The sequence below is a fragment of the Tasmannia lanceolata genome, unplaced genomic scaffold (genome assembly GCF_043159265.1).
Source record: "Tasmannia lanceolata isolate RefF3 unplaced genomic scaffold, GAP_Taslan_0.1 ptg000011l, whole genome shotgun sequence".
NCBI classification, from domain to species: domain Eukaryota; kingdom Viridiplantae; phylum Streptophyta; class Magnoliopsida; order Canellales; family Winteraceae; genus Tasmannia; species Tasmannia lanceolata.
Window position 1 is genome coordinate 898165 of NW_027518688.1, and position 10643 is coordinate 908807.

The window sequence follows — 10643 nt, forward strand, 5'->3', positions numbered from 1 at the left end:
GAGCTGGTTTGTTGTCTGGTTCATGATAATACATAGAAACTAGCGAATTAGGAACTGATAGCTCTTCTATATATATATATATATATATATATATATATATAGAGAGAGAGAGAGAGAGAGAGAGAGAGAGAGAGAGAGAGAGAGGTTTCTACACACTAGTGTAGATAAGTTATCTACACACTAGCTTAAAATACAGTGGGGGCCACATTGTTTGGGTGATCCAAAGCATTCACTTGATTGGCCCTCACATAGATAGGGTGTGCCTAAAAATTCAGCTCCATAGGATCATCCCAACCCTACGATTTGTGGAGGTAAAATGGATGTGTATAAACCTTTACAAATCTGTCAACTTTTTGCCTCCACGGTTCGAAGGGTTAGGATGATCCTATGAAGCTGATTTTTTGGGCACTACCTATCTATGTGAGGGCCCATCATATGAATGCTTTGGATCACCCAAACAATGTGGCCCCCACTGTATTTTAAGCTAGTGTGTAGATAACTTATCTACACTAGTGTGTAGAAACTGTTTTCTCATATATATATATATATATATATATATATATATATATATATATATATATATATGAGAAAAGTGTTGAGCGCACCAAAAAAATGGTGCACTTGAGGCATTATAACACCTTCCATTGGTTTAAATGTTTGGGTCTCACATAGCAAAACTAATGGGAGGTGTTATAACGCCTCAAGCGCACATTTTCTTGGTGCGCTTGAGCGCACAATCTTATAGCTCTCTCTCTCTCTCTCTCTCTCTCTCTATATATATATATATATATATATAGCGTTCCTGCTCAACTGCACAGGGAGTTACCTGCGCATTAGTGGCTTGAAAAGCCACCGATTGGTTCATATGGCGGGTCCACCTTTGCGGGGTCCACAAAAAGCGACCAATCAGTAGCTTTTTAAGCCACTAATGCACAGGTAACTCCCGGCGCAGCTGTGTAGGAACACCTCTCTCTCTCTTTCTCTGTATGTATGTATGTGTGTGTATAGATATATATGGTTTTAAATTTTGACCGAAATTTTGGATTTCGGTGGGGACCGAAACCAAAATCTGCCGAAATTCATTATTTCGCCATTTAATTAAAAAAAAGTGTTATATATATGAAAAGTGTAGCTACACATACGCGAAGCTAACTTAGCTACACCGACGGCTTAAAATAGAGTGGGCCCCACATTGTTTGTGTGATGCAAACCATTCATTTGATGGGCCCTCACATAGATAGGACGTGCCCAAAAAATCAACTCCATAGGATCATCCCAATCCTACGATTTGTGAGGCAAAAATGGGCGTGTAAAAACCTTCACAAAATTGTCCATTTTTGCCTCCACAGTTTGAAGGGTTGGGATCATCCAACGGAGCTGATTTTTTGAGCACACCCTATCAATGTGAGAGCCTATCAAATGAATGGTTTGGATCACCCAAACAATGTGGGTCCACTGTATTTTAAGCCGTCGGTGTAGCTTCACTTAACTCTCTCAAATATATATATATATATATATATATATATATATATAGAGAGAGAGAGAGAGAGAGAGAGAGAGAGAGAGAGGTGTAGATACACATAGGTGTAGCTAACTTTGCTACACCGACGCCTTAAAATACAGTGGGCCCCACATTGTTTCGGTGATGCAAACCATTCATTTGATGGGCCCTCACATGGATAGGGTGTGCCCAAAAAATCAGCTCCATAGGATCATCCCAACCCTATGATTTGTGGAGGCAAAAATGGACGTGTAAAAACCTTCACAAATCTGTCCATTTTTGCCGCCACAGTTTGAAGGGTTGGGGGGATCATCCAATGGAGCTGATTTTTTGGGCACACCCTATCTATGTGAGGGCCTATCAAAGGAATGGTTTGGATCACCCAGACAATGTGGGCCCACTGTATTTTATGCCATCGGTGTAACTAAGTTAGCTACACGTGTGTGTAGCCACACTTTTCTCATATGCGAAGCAATCAACAATCAATGAGGGCTGTGGAGACATGTAGGAGGAGGTTGGCCTGATTCAGGTGAAATCTTAACCAGCACGGAGAGCGGAGTTCCACTTTTATCAATTTCGGAGAAAGAAATAGACGAAAGGCGAAATCTTTTAGACGCCTGTTTGATAGGACGGACGATGGAGACGGAAAGGAATATTGGGGAGCTTTGGAGCTGGTCTTGGAAGCAATGGGGCATTCCATCCCTGCCTTGGCCCAGCATTCTTGCCAAAAAAGAAGTCTTGTTTATGTTTGACTGCAAGGATCTAGCTCTAAAGGTCCTAAAAATGGGTGATGAAGCGTGTGACATGCATCTTTTATCCCTTAAAAAGTGGGATCCCGATTATCAACGAGGAGCGGAGGAATTTTCCGTTAATTTTTATGGCATTCATTTTCATGTTTTGGCAACTTCCATCGTTGAAGCTCTGGGAAGATGTCTCGGATTGGTGCTGGAGATAAGAATGGGGGAAATCAATGGCCAGTGCATGACTTATGCATCAGTGAGAATTTACACCCCAAAATAGAAGTTATCATTACCATTTTTACGTCTTCAAAACTCTTATTTTATGTTTGGATTGGAGGTTCAAAACCCACATCCATCGCCAATGGAAGGGTCTCAAGGGGGAAAAGTGTCTCTCCCGTCAGTACTGACAGATTCCCGCCGGGAGGATACTCAGGCGTGCACCAAGGCAGGACCAACGATAAATCATATCCCTACAGCTGTCAAGGAGGGAGTCCTTGTTGGGATGGGTGATAGTAGAAACCGACCAAATGTCATGGACACGGGACTTCTAACGGGTCATTGCGAAGCGTTTTCTAATTTCAAATTTCAAATTCAAAAAGCCAACCTAGATAAGAATACATAACAGATGACAGTTGGAGAGAGAAAGAGATGGTGTGGAAGAAAAAGTACTGAAAGTGCCATCTCACCTAGATTGGAAGCCAAAGTCAAGCGGGCCCTGGGTATTCTTAAAAGCAGCACGGGTGGGTCCAAATTAAAAAAAGGGGCCTCAAAGGAGAGAAAAAATCACAAACGTGAATGGAAGCGAAAAGGTGAGTCCCCTCTTTTTGAAGCTCAGAGTATGGAGAACACTTTTGCAAACAAAAACGGAAAGCTAGTTACTAAGGATCACAGGAAAACGGATCCCCATTCCCCGCTTCCGACGAAAAAGTTTTTGCCTGGCCCTCTGGAAGGGTTGGTTCTCATAACCCTTCTAAGAGGGCGGTGATATTCTCTTAAACAAAATCTTTGATTCGTTGGAAGTCTGAATCCTCGATCCCGATGAGGATGGTATTTTGGAATATAAGAGGATTGGAGGAAGATAAAAAGATACAGTTAATCAAAGATTTTGTCTTTCAGCGTAAGCTAGATCTCGTGGTAATTACTAAATAAAAAATAATGGGAGTCACAGACTAACTCATTAATAAACTATGGGGCAGTAATCATCGGGAATGGGTTGCTTTGCAATCGGTGGGGGCGGTTGGGGGAATTATTGTAATATGGAAGGAGGGCAAATTTGTTAATGAAGAAACCAGGATTGGCAGGTACTCAATCACAATTTTCTTTACTTCAGCAGAATGGGATGAGAGGTGGACATTTACAACAGTATATGGTCCAGTAAGAGCCAGGGAGAGGAACGATCTGGAGAATGAACTGTGTTCAATTCAAAATGCATGTCAGGATGCATGGATTATAGGAGGAGATTTCAACAGAATTCGGTTCCCTTCGGAAAAAGAACACTTCAACCAGAATAACCACAAGCATGAGGAAATTCTCAAATTTCATACAAGAAATAGAGCTAATCGATCAGCCATTTGTTGCACGCTTTACTTGGTCAAATAATCAGGATCGATTAGTAATGTGACGTCTGGATCGAGTTCTTTTAACCTCAGTGGGAAAACCGATTTCCTTTGATCAATCAGAGGGCTTTTCCTAAACTTCTATCTAAACTTCTATCTGATCATAATTCTATTGTACTGAAAATCTCGGATTTTTCTGGAGGCCCACGACCATTTAGATTCAATCTGGATCTTCTTGAAATTTCGGAATTAGATGAAAAAATCAAGCAATGGTGGGATGATATTTCGATACTAGGTTGGAAGGGTTATATTCTCTGTAAGAAACTCAAGCCTATAAAGCTGAAAATAAAAGTGGCAAAAATCTATGGATGAGGAGAGTCATTGTAACAAGGCAGAGATTTTGATTGCTTTGGAGTTTTTGGAATAAAAAGAAGGTGCTAATTCTCTTTCGAATGCTGAGAAAGTGGAAAGACTAGAGCTTCTGGAACAATGCGAGGAGATTTTGCGTAGAGAAGAGATTAGGTGGCATCAAAAATCGAGGGTCACTTGGCTTAAGGAAGGCGACTGGAATACAAAATTTTTCCATGAAATGGCGAATTCAAGGCGACCTACCAATACTACTTCGAGTCTGAAAGAGGGGAGCTCGCTAGTTGAAGATATGTGCTTAGTTAAACAGAGAATTATTGACTTCTACCATTCTTTATACTCAAAATCGATGGAATGGCTGTCGAAATTAGAAGGGATTCAATTCAAATCTATCAGTCCTGGGTAATAGATTTCTTTGGATCGAGACTTCACAGAGGAAGAAGTGGAAAGAGCAATTTTCTCCATGGCAAAAGACAAAGCTCCGGGCCCGGATGGTTTTCCAATGGCTTTCTTCCAAAGGTTTTGGGGTATCATGAAGGAAGATATTACGACATTCTTTCTTGAGTTTCAGGAGAGAGGCATAATTAGTGAAGCGGACATAGCAACCTTCATAGCGCTAATACAGAAAAAAGAAGGGGTGATAGGGATAAAAGACTTCAGACCAATCAGCATAATCCATAGCATTCCAAAGATTGTCTCCAAATTGCTTGCTCGTAGGGTGAAGAGTTGTATGGGGAACATAATTTCTCACTTTCAGGGAGCCTTTGTGGACTCTAAGGCAAATTCTTGATGGAGTCTTAATAGCCAATGAGATCATAGATTCGGTCAAGCGAAGTGGCGGTTCAGGTCTGATTATCAAGATTGATATTGAAAAGGCCTATTGATCATATCGATTGAGAGGTTGTCGATTCCATTCAAGACCGTATGAGTTTTGGGAGCAAATGGTGAATGTATATGATATCGGTAATATCAAATAATAGCTTCTCAGTTCTTATTAATGGTTCGGCAGAAGGTTACTTTTAAGAGCTCAAGAGGGTTTCGTCAAGGTGACCCTCTGGCTCCTTATCTTTTCATCATGGTGGTGGAGGCACTTTGTCTAATGCTGACCAAAGATGGGGAATCTGGTTTGATCCATGGCTTGTCGGCAAGGCCAAGAGCTGACAAGATTGCACATCTACAGTTTGCAGATGACATTCATATTCTTGCAATTTACCCCTCAGGCGATTCCTAATGTCATAAGAATTTTAAGTGGTTTGAGGCCATTTCGGGCCTTAGAATTAATTTCGCCAAAAGTATGCTACTGGGCATTAATATGGAGCAGCAAAAGGTCCAGAATCTGGAGGCATTAGTGGGTTGTATTGCTGGGGTTTTCCCGGTGTCATACTTAGGTTTGCCACTAGGCTTTGGTATCCCGTCGGCATCGCAATGGGATCCGATAGTTGAAAGGTTGGAACATAAACTTGCTACCTGGAAGAAAAGATACATATCACTGAGGGGCAGAATAACGTTGATAAAAGCAGCCCTAGCTAATATGCCTGTGTACTTCATGTTGCTCTTCAAAATCCCGGTGAACGTGGCGTTACGAATAGAAAAATTACAAAGAGATTTCCTTTGGGATGGCAGTGGGGAGTCCAAAAAAATTAAGGCACCTAATGAATTGGGACATTGTAACCAAATCCAACAGAGATGGCGGTTTGGGAATATGGAAGTTACGACTGCGCAACAAATCATTGCTAGGAAAATGGCTCTGGCGATATGGTAATGAAAAGAAGGCTTTATGGCATACTCTGGTTGACTCAAAAGATGGTATGAAAAAGGGAGACTGGGCCATTAAAAAACCGACTGCTGGGAAGGGATCGGGCTCTTGGAGGTCTATCTGCTCGGTCAATGATGATTTTGATCTGAGAATTAGATACAAAGTGGGAAAAGGAAATGAGGTCAGATTATGGAAAGACCTTTGGTGCGACAAAGTGCAGCTCTCGGTTAACTATCTAAGGCTATATCGGATTGCAGTTAACCAAGAGGCTATGGTGGCAGACTATTTCTACGAAGGAATCTTAAAGATGAGGAAATACAGGATCTTGAGCGGCTTCTCTTATAGCCACAATCGGTGTATTGCTCCAAATCAGCAGATGATGAGCTTCTATGGGCACCGGAGTCGAATGGTATGTTTATGGCCAAATCGTTTTTTGCAGAACTGAGTGCGAGTAAAACATCGGACAAGAGGTGCATTTGGAACTCTTTGGCTCCACCAAGAGTAGTTGCGTTCGGGGTGGACTCTAGTACACCGGAAGATAAACACCTGTGACCGCTTGAAAAAAGATTTCAGCCTTGCAAGCATTTGTGTTCTCTACCATCAACATGAAGAAACTTTAGATCACTTGATGTTGCACTGTCCTTTTTCCTATCAAATTTGGATGCGAGCAATTGGCGCCTTTGGAATGTGCTGGGTTTGCCCAAAGTCTATTAGCTCGCTTCTCATCTATTGGCTGGGAGGCCCTTTTGGAGTGATTGGTAAACTTCTGTGGGCCACCTTCCCCTATGCTATCGTATGGAACATCTGGAAGGAGCGGAATAGGCTAATCTTTGATGATCAAAGTAGAACCTTGGGGTGTTTGGCAACTGATATGAAAGTAGAACTTATTGCATGGGCTAAGAATAAAAATAAATTACCTTATGGTGTGGGGGACTTGATAAGGAACTTGTGGGCAATCATTTGGGATAGAGCGATCCGAATTAAACCTAAACCTAAATGGATGGCCCCACCAAGTGGGTGGCTCAAACTTAATTTTGATGGAAGCTCGGTAGGAAATCCGGGGAGGGCCAGGATTGGCAGTCTAATCAGGGATGATAAACAATCGATCATTATATCTTTCTAGGGTCCAGCAGGAATTTGTGATGCGAATGAGGCAGAAGTCATTGCTCTTCTTTTTGGACTACGATGGGCTTATGAGAACAACTTGCGATAAAGTGGAAGGGAACTCGACTAATGCAGTGGGTTGGGCTTCAGGTACTTCAAAAGGGCCCTGGCGCCTTCAGGATGTGATAGCGGAAGTTCTTGACCTCATAAGGGTGCTGCACCCTAGAATTGAGTACTAAAGAAGATCGGCAAATGAAGAGGCGAATGTTTTAGCCAAAGCAGGAGTCCTAAAGGAGGAAACTATAGTCCTTACGTCTTTGTAATCCTTTCAAGGATTGTATTTGAACTTGGATCCACTTTTGTAATATGGCGGGGACAACTAGTCCCAGCCACTATTCAATAAAATGTCAATTTTCAAAAAAAAAGTGAGGGAGGGAGGGAGGGACGTCTCGCTGGTTGCTGCGGCAAGGTTGAGGAGCAGTGAGGGTGAAGGTAATTGCCACAAGTATTGATTTGCAAATAATGTCCTGTTGAACAGATTTGAAAATCCGATTTTTTTCACTGTTGTAGCTGATTTGGAAATCTTAGGATCTAATTCAGTTCCAAATCTCAACTGCAAATGTGAGAAATCCAAATCTAAATCTTGTGGGTATTCAAACGTGGCCTAAATGAAAACTGAAAAAATCATAAAAACAATACTGAACAATTCAACACACAATCAACATTACAACTTCCACCAAATGAGAAAAAAAGAAAAGAAAAAGAGAAAAATCATTAAAAACACCGATTGCATTGTTTTATATGTTCATCTTTTCTTTAGAAGTAGCAAGAACAGAGTATGATTTAGCATAATTATTTTCTGTAAGTTGCCTAATCTATCATTAGGGATTTGCTAGGCAATTTTGCAGAAATCTCCTGTCATTATATTGTTAGTATGATTTAACATAATTATTTTCTGTAAGTTGCCTAATCTATCATTAGGGATTTGCTAGGCAATTTTGCAGAAATGTCCTATCATTATATTGTTTTGTGTATGTTAAAGTACCATAAATTTATGTTTTGGATGGGGTTTTGTCATGTTTCTTTGATTATGGTTACTTTATGGGTTTTTTTTTTCTAATAAAATTTCTTAAATAGATCTTTTCGTGCATTTTCTTCCCTAATGGGTTCCATGCTTACATTTTTTTTCTCCTTTATAGATTTACTTTTCGTGCATTTTCTTCCCTAATGGGTTCCATTTCGCAGCTGACTTTTTGCATGAGAGAACAGCAGCCACCTCAGATGTATTAAATCAGTAAGACAAATCTGATGTAAAATGAGCCTGTGTGGCTGTTCTCTCATGTAAAAGTCAGCCGCAAAATGGTTTTCGGCCAAATTGCTTAGCAAATCCATACTTAAAAATCTCTCTATCCTACCATTGAAAAAAAAAAAAAAACGAACAGAAAAAGAATCTCTATAGCAGAATTTCCATTTACACATCATGTTTGATGGAGTGGGTCCACCATCTCCATCCAAACCATGCATAGGGTAGGCATAGTAGGGGTGTAAACGAGCCGAGCCGAGCTTGGCCAGGCTCGGCTCGGCTCGTTAAGCTCAAAAGCTCAGCTCGGGCTCAGCTCGGATTAGTCCCGCCCTAAAATGGGATGGGGATACACTATGTCATCATAAAAAAAAATAAGTAGGAGATTAAGAAAACAATATCGATTTGGTTACTCGACTGGTAACCTCTGTTTGATCTACTCCCCCAGCAGCTTGGAATCTTCTCAAGAAATGACGTCTCGAAAGTCGAAGTAGTGGCTCCCTTCAATTGCTCAAACAGCTGTGGATTTGATGAACACTTCTTCCTTTACTTGGCTCCAAGCAAAAAGTAACATGGAACTAAAAGAGGGATAAGAGACATTCTTTTTTTTTTGTGGAAAACTTGCACAAGAGGAGGGGTGAGAAAAATCGTCTAAGGGCTCCCTCCAATTTCTCTTTGCTGATATTTATTAGAGAGGTGACGTTCAAGTAGAGTTGGACGTTTTTTCCCGTAAAATATCTCATCGTTCCTTTTTTTAGCAATTAGCTTTCATTAATGGGGTTGGGCCTGTAGCTCAATCGTTGAGGCTCTGTAAATCAACCCTGAGGTCGTTCAATCCCAGCTTACTCTTCCCCCCGCCCCAACCAACAAAATAAATAAAAATTAAAAAATTAATTAATTAATCAATTAATTAATTAATTACCTTTTGATTATTCATTTCCAAAATAGACTTTTAAATAAGAAAGCTCTCTCTCTCTCTCTCTCTCTCTCTCTCTCTCTCTCTCTCTCTCTCTCTCTCTCTCTGTTATTCACCAATAGGATTTCGAACTCTCTGTTATACACCATATATGCACTAAAAATGCTTACACCATATGTATACGGTGTAAATCGTCCTTGTATATCATACAATGGATCTAAATGTTCCGTGCAATCTATAAATCTGTGATCCTGATCCTCCAAGGATCATAACGGGTCAAGGGAGTTATGAGTGGGATCAACGTAGGGATCCGATGGTAGATCCTACATAACCAAAGGTGGGCACCACTGCAACCTCACGCATCATAGTAACACTACGATCGCATTGGCCAATTGGTCACCACCATGACATTACCCTGAAGATGATTGTCAGGTCATCGAATACCCCTAATCACATCCATTGGGTACATCATTTACCGGATTAGGCTCTATAGGGGGTGGACACTAACTATCCCCTGTACCCATCCAATGGTATACCTTTCAATCTATTAGCTTGGGCCCCCAAATGCATATCCAAATCCTCTTTGAAAAACAAACAATTGTTTTATAAATCCTTTTGATAAACACTTTATCAAATTGTCTTGCTAAACATATTTCAAAGGACTACACTGAGATTGAAACTTTAAATGACTTTCTCCTTTGACTGAGGTGGAGGATTCCTTATTGGATTAATCCCATGGGTTACCCTAAGAACCAGTGCTACCCTTGTCTGATCCAAACCAGAAGTTAGATAGACCAAAGCCATAGAGCGGGCTGACAGATCAATATGACCCCTCAAGTTTAAGGACATTTAAAGGCTCTTGACTGATAGAATAGCCTTACCCATATCCTTATCCATAGCCTATTCTGGAAATGATCCCGTTCAGTGCGTGAACCATTAATCACACCCATGCTACATGCTTAGGGTCCACTACGCTAATGACCGAGATAAGCAACCCCAATGCGTGTATGGAGGCAGGTCTAATGCTGTGTTGAGAAAACTTGCCGGGAAAATCCGATCTGATCTTGCACCAATTTAATGGAAAAGTAAAATACACGAACAAGCCACAAGATGAACACCAAGATTTTACATGGTTCGGCCAAGCCTACGTCCTCGGGCAAAAAACACGATCTTCCACTATGAGAAAATAATATACAAGGATTACAATGGATTAAACCCAAACCCACAAAGCCGCAACCCTTTTCTTGCTCTCTCAAACCCAAGACCGTACAAGAGTAACCCGAGAAAAACCCACAATAGAAAACCCCGAGCAGGAATCCCAAGAAGAATCCCACGTCCTCTTTCTTCTTCTCTCTCATTTTCTCTCATTTCTTCTCTTTCTCTTCTCTCTATTCCCCAAGAGAC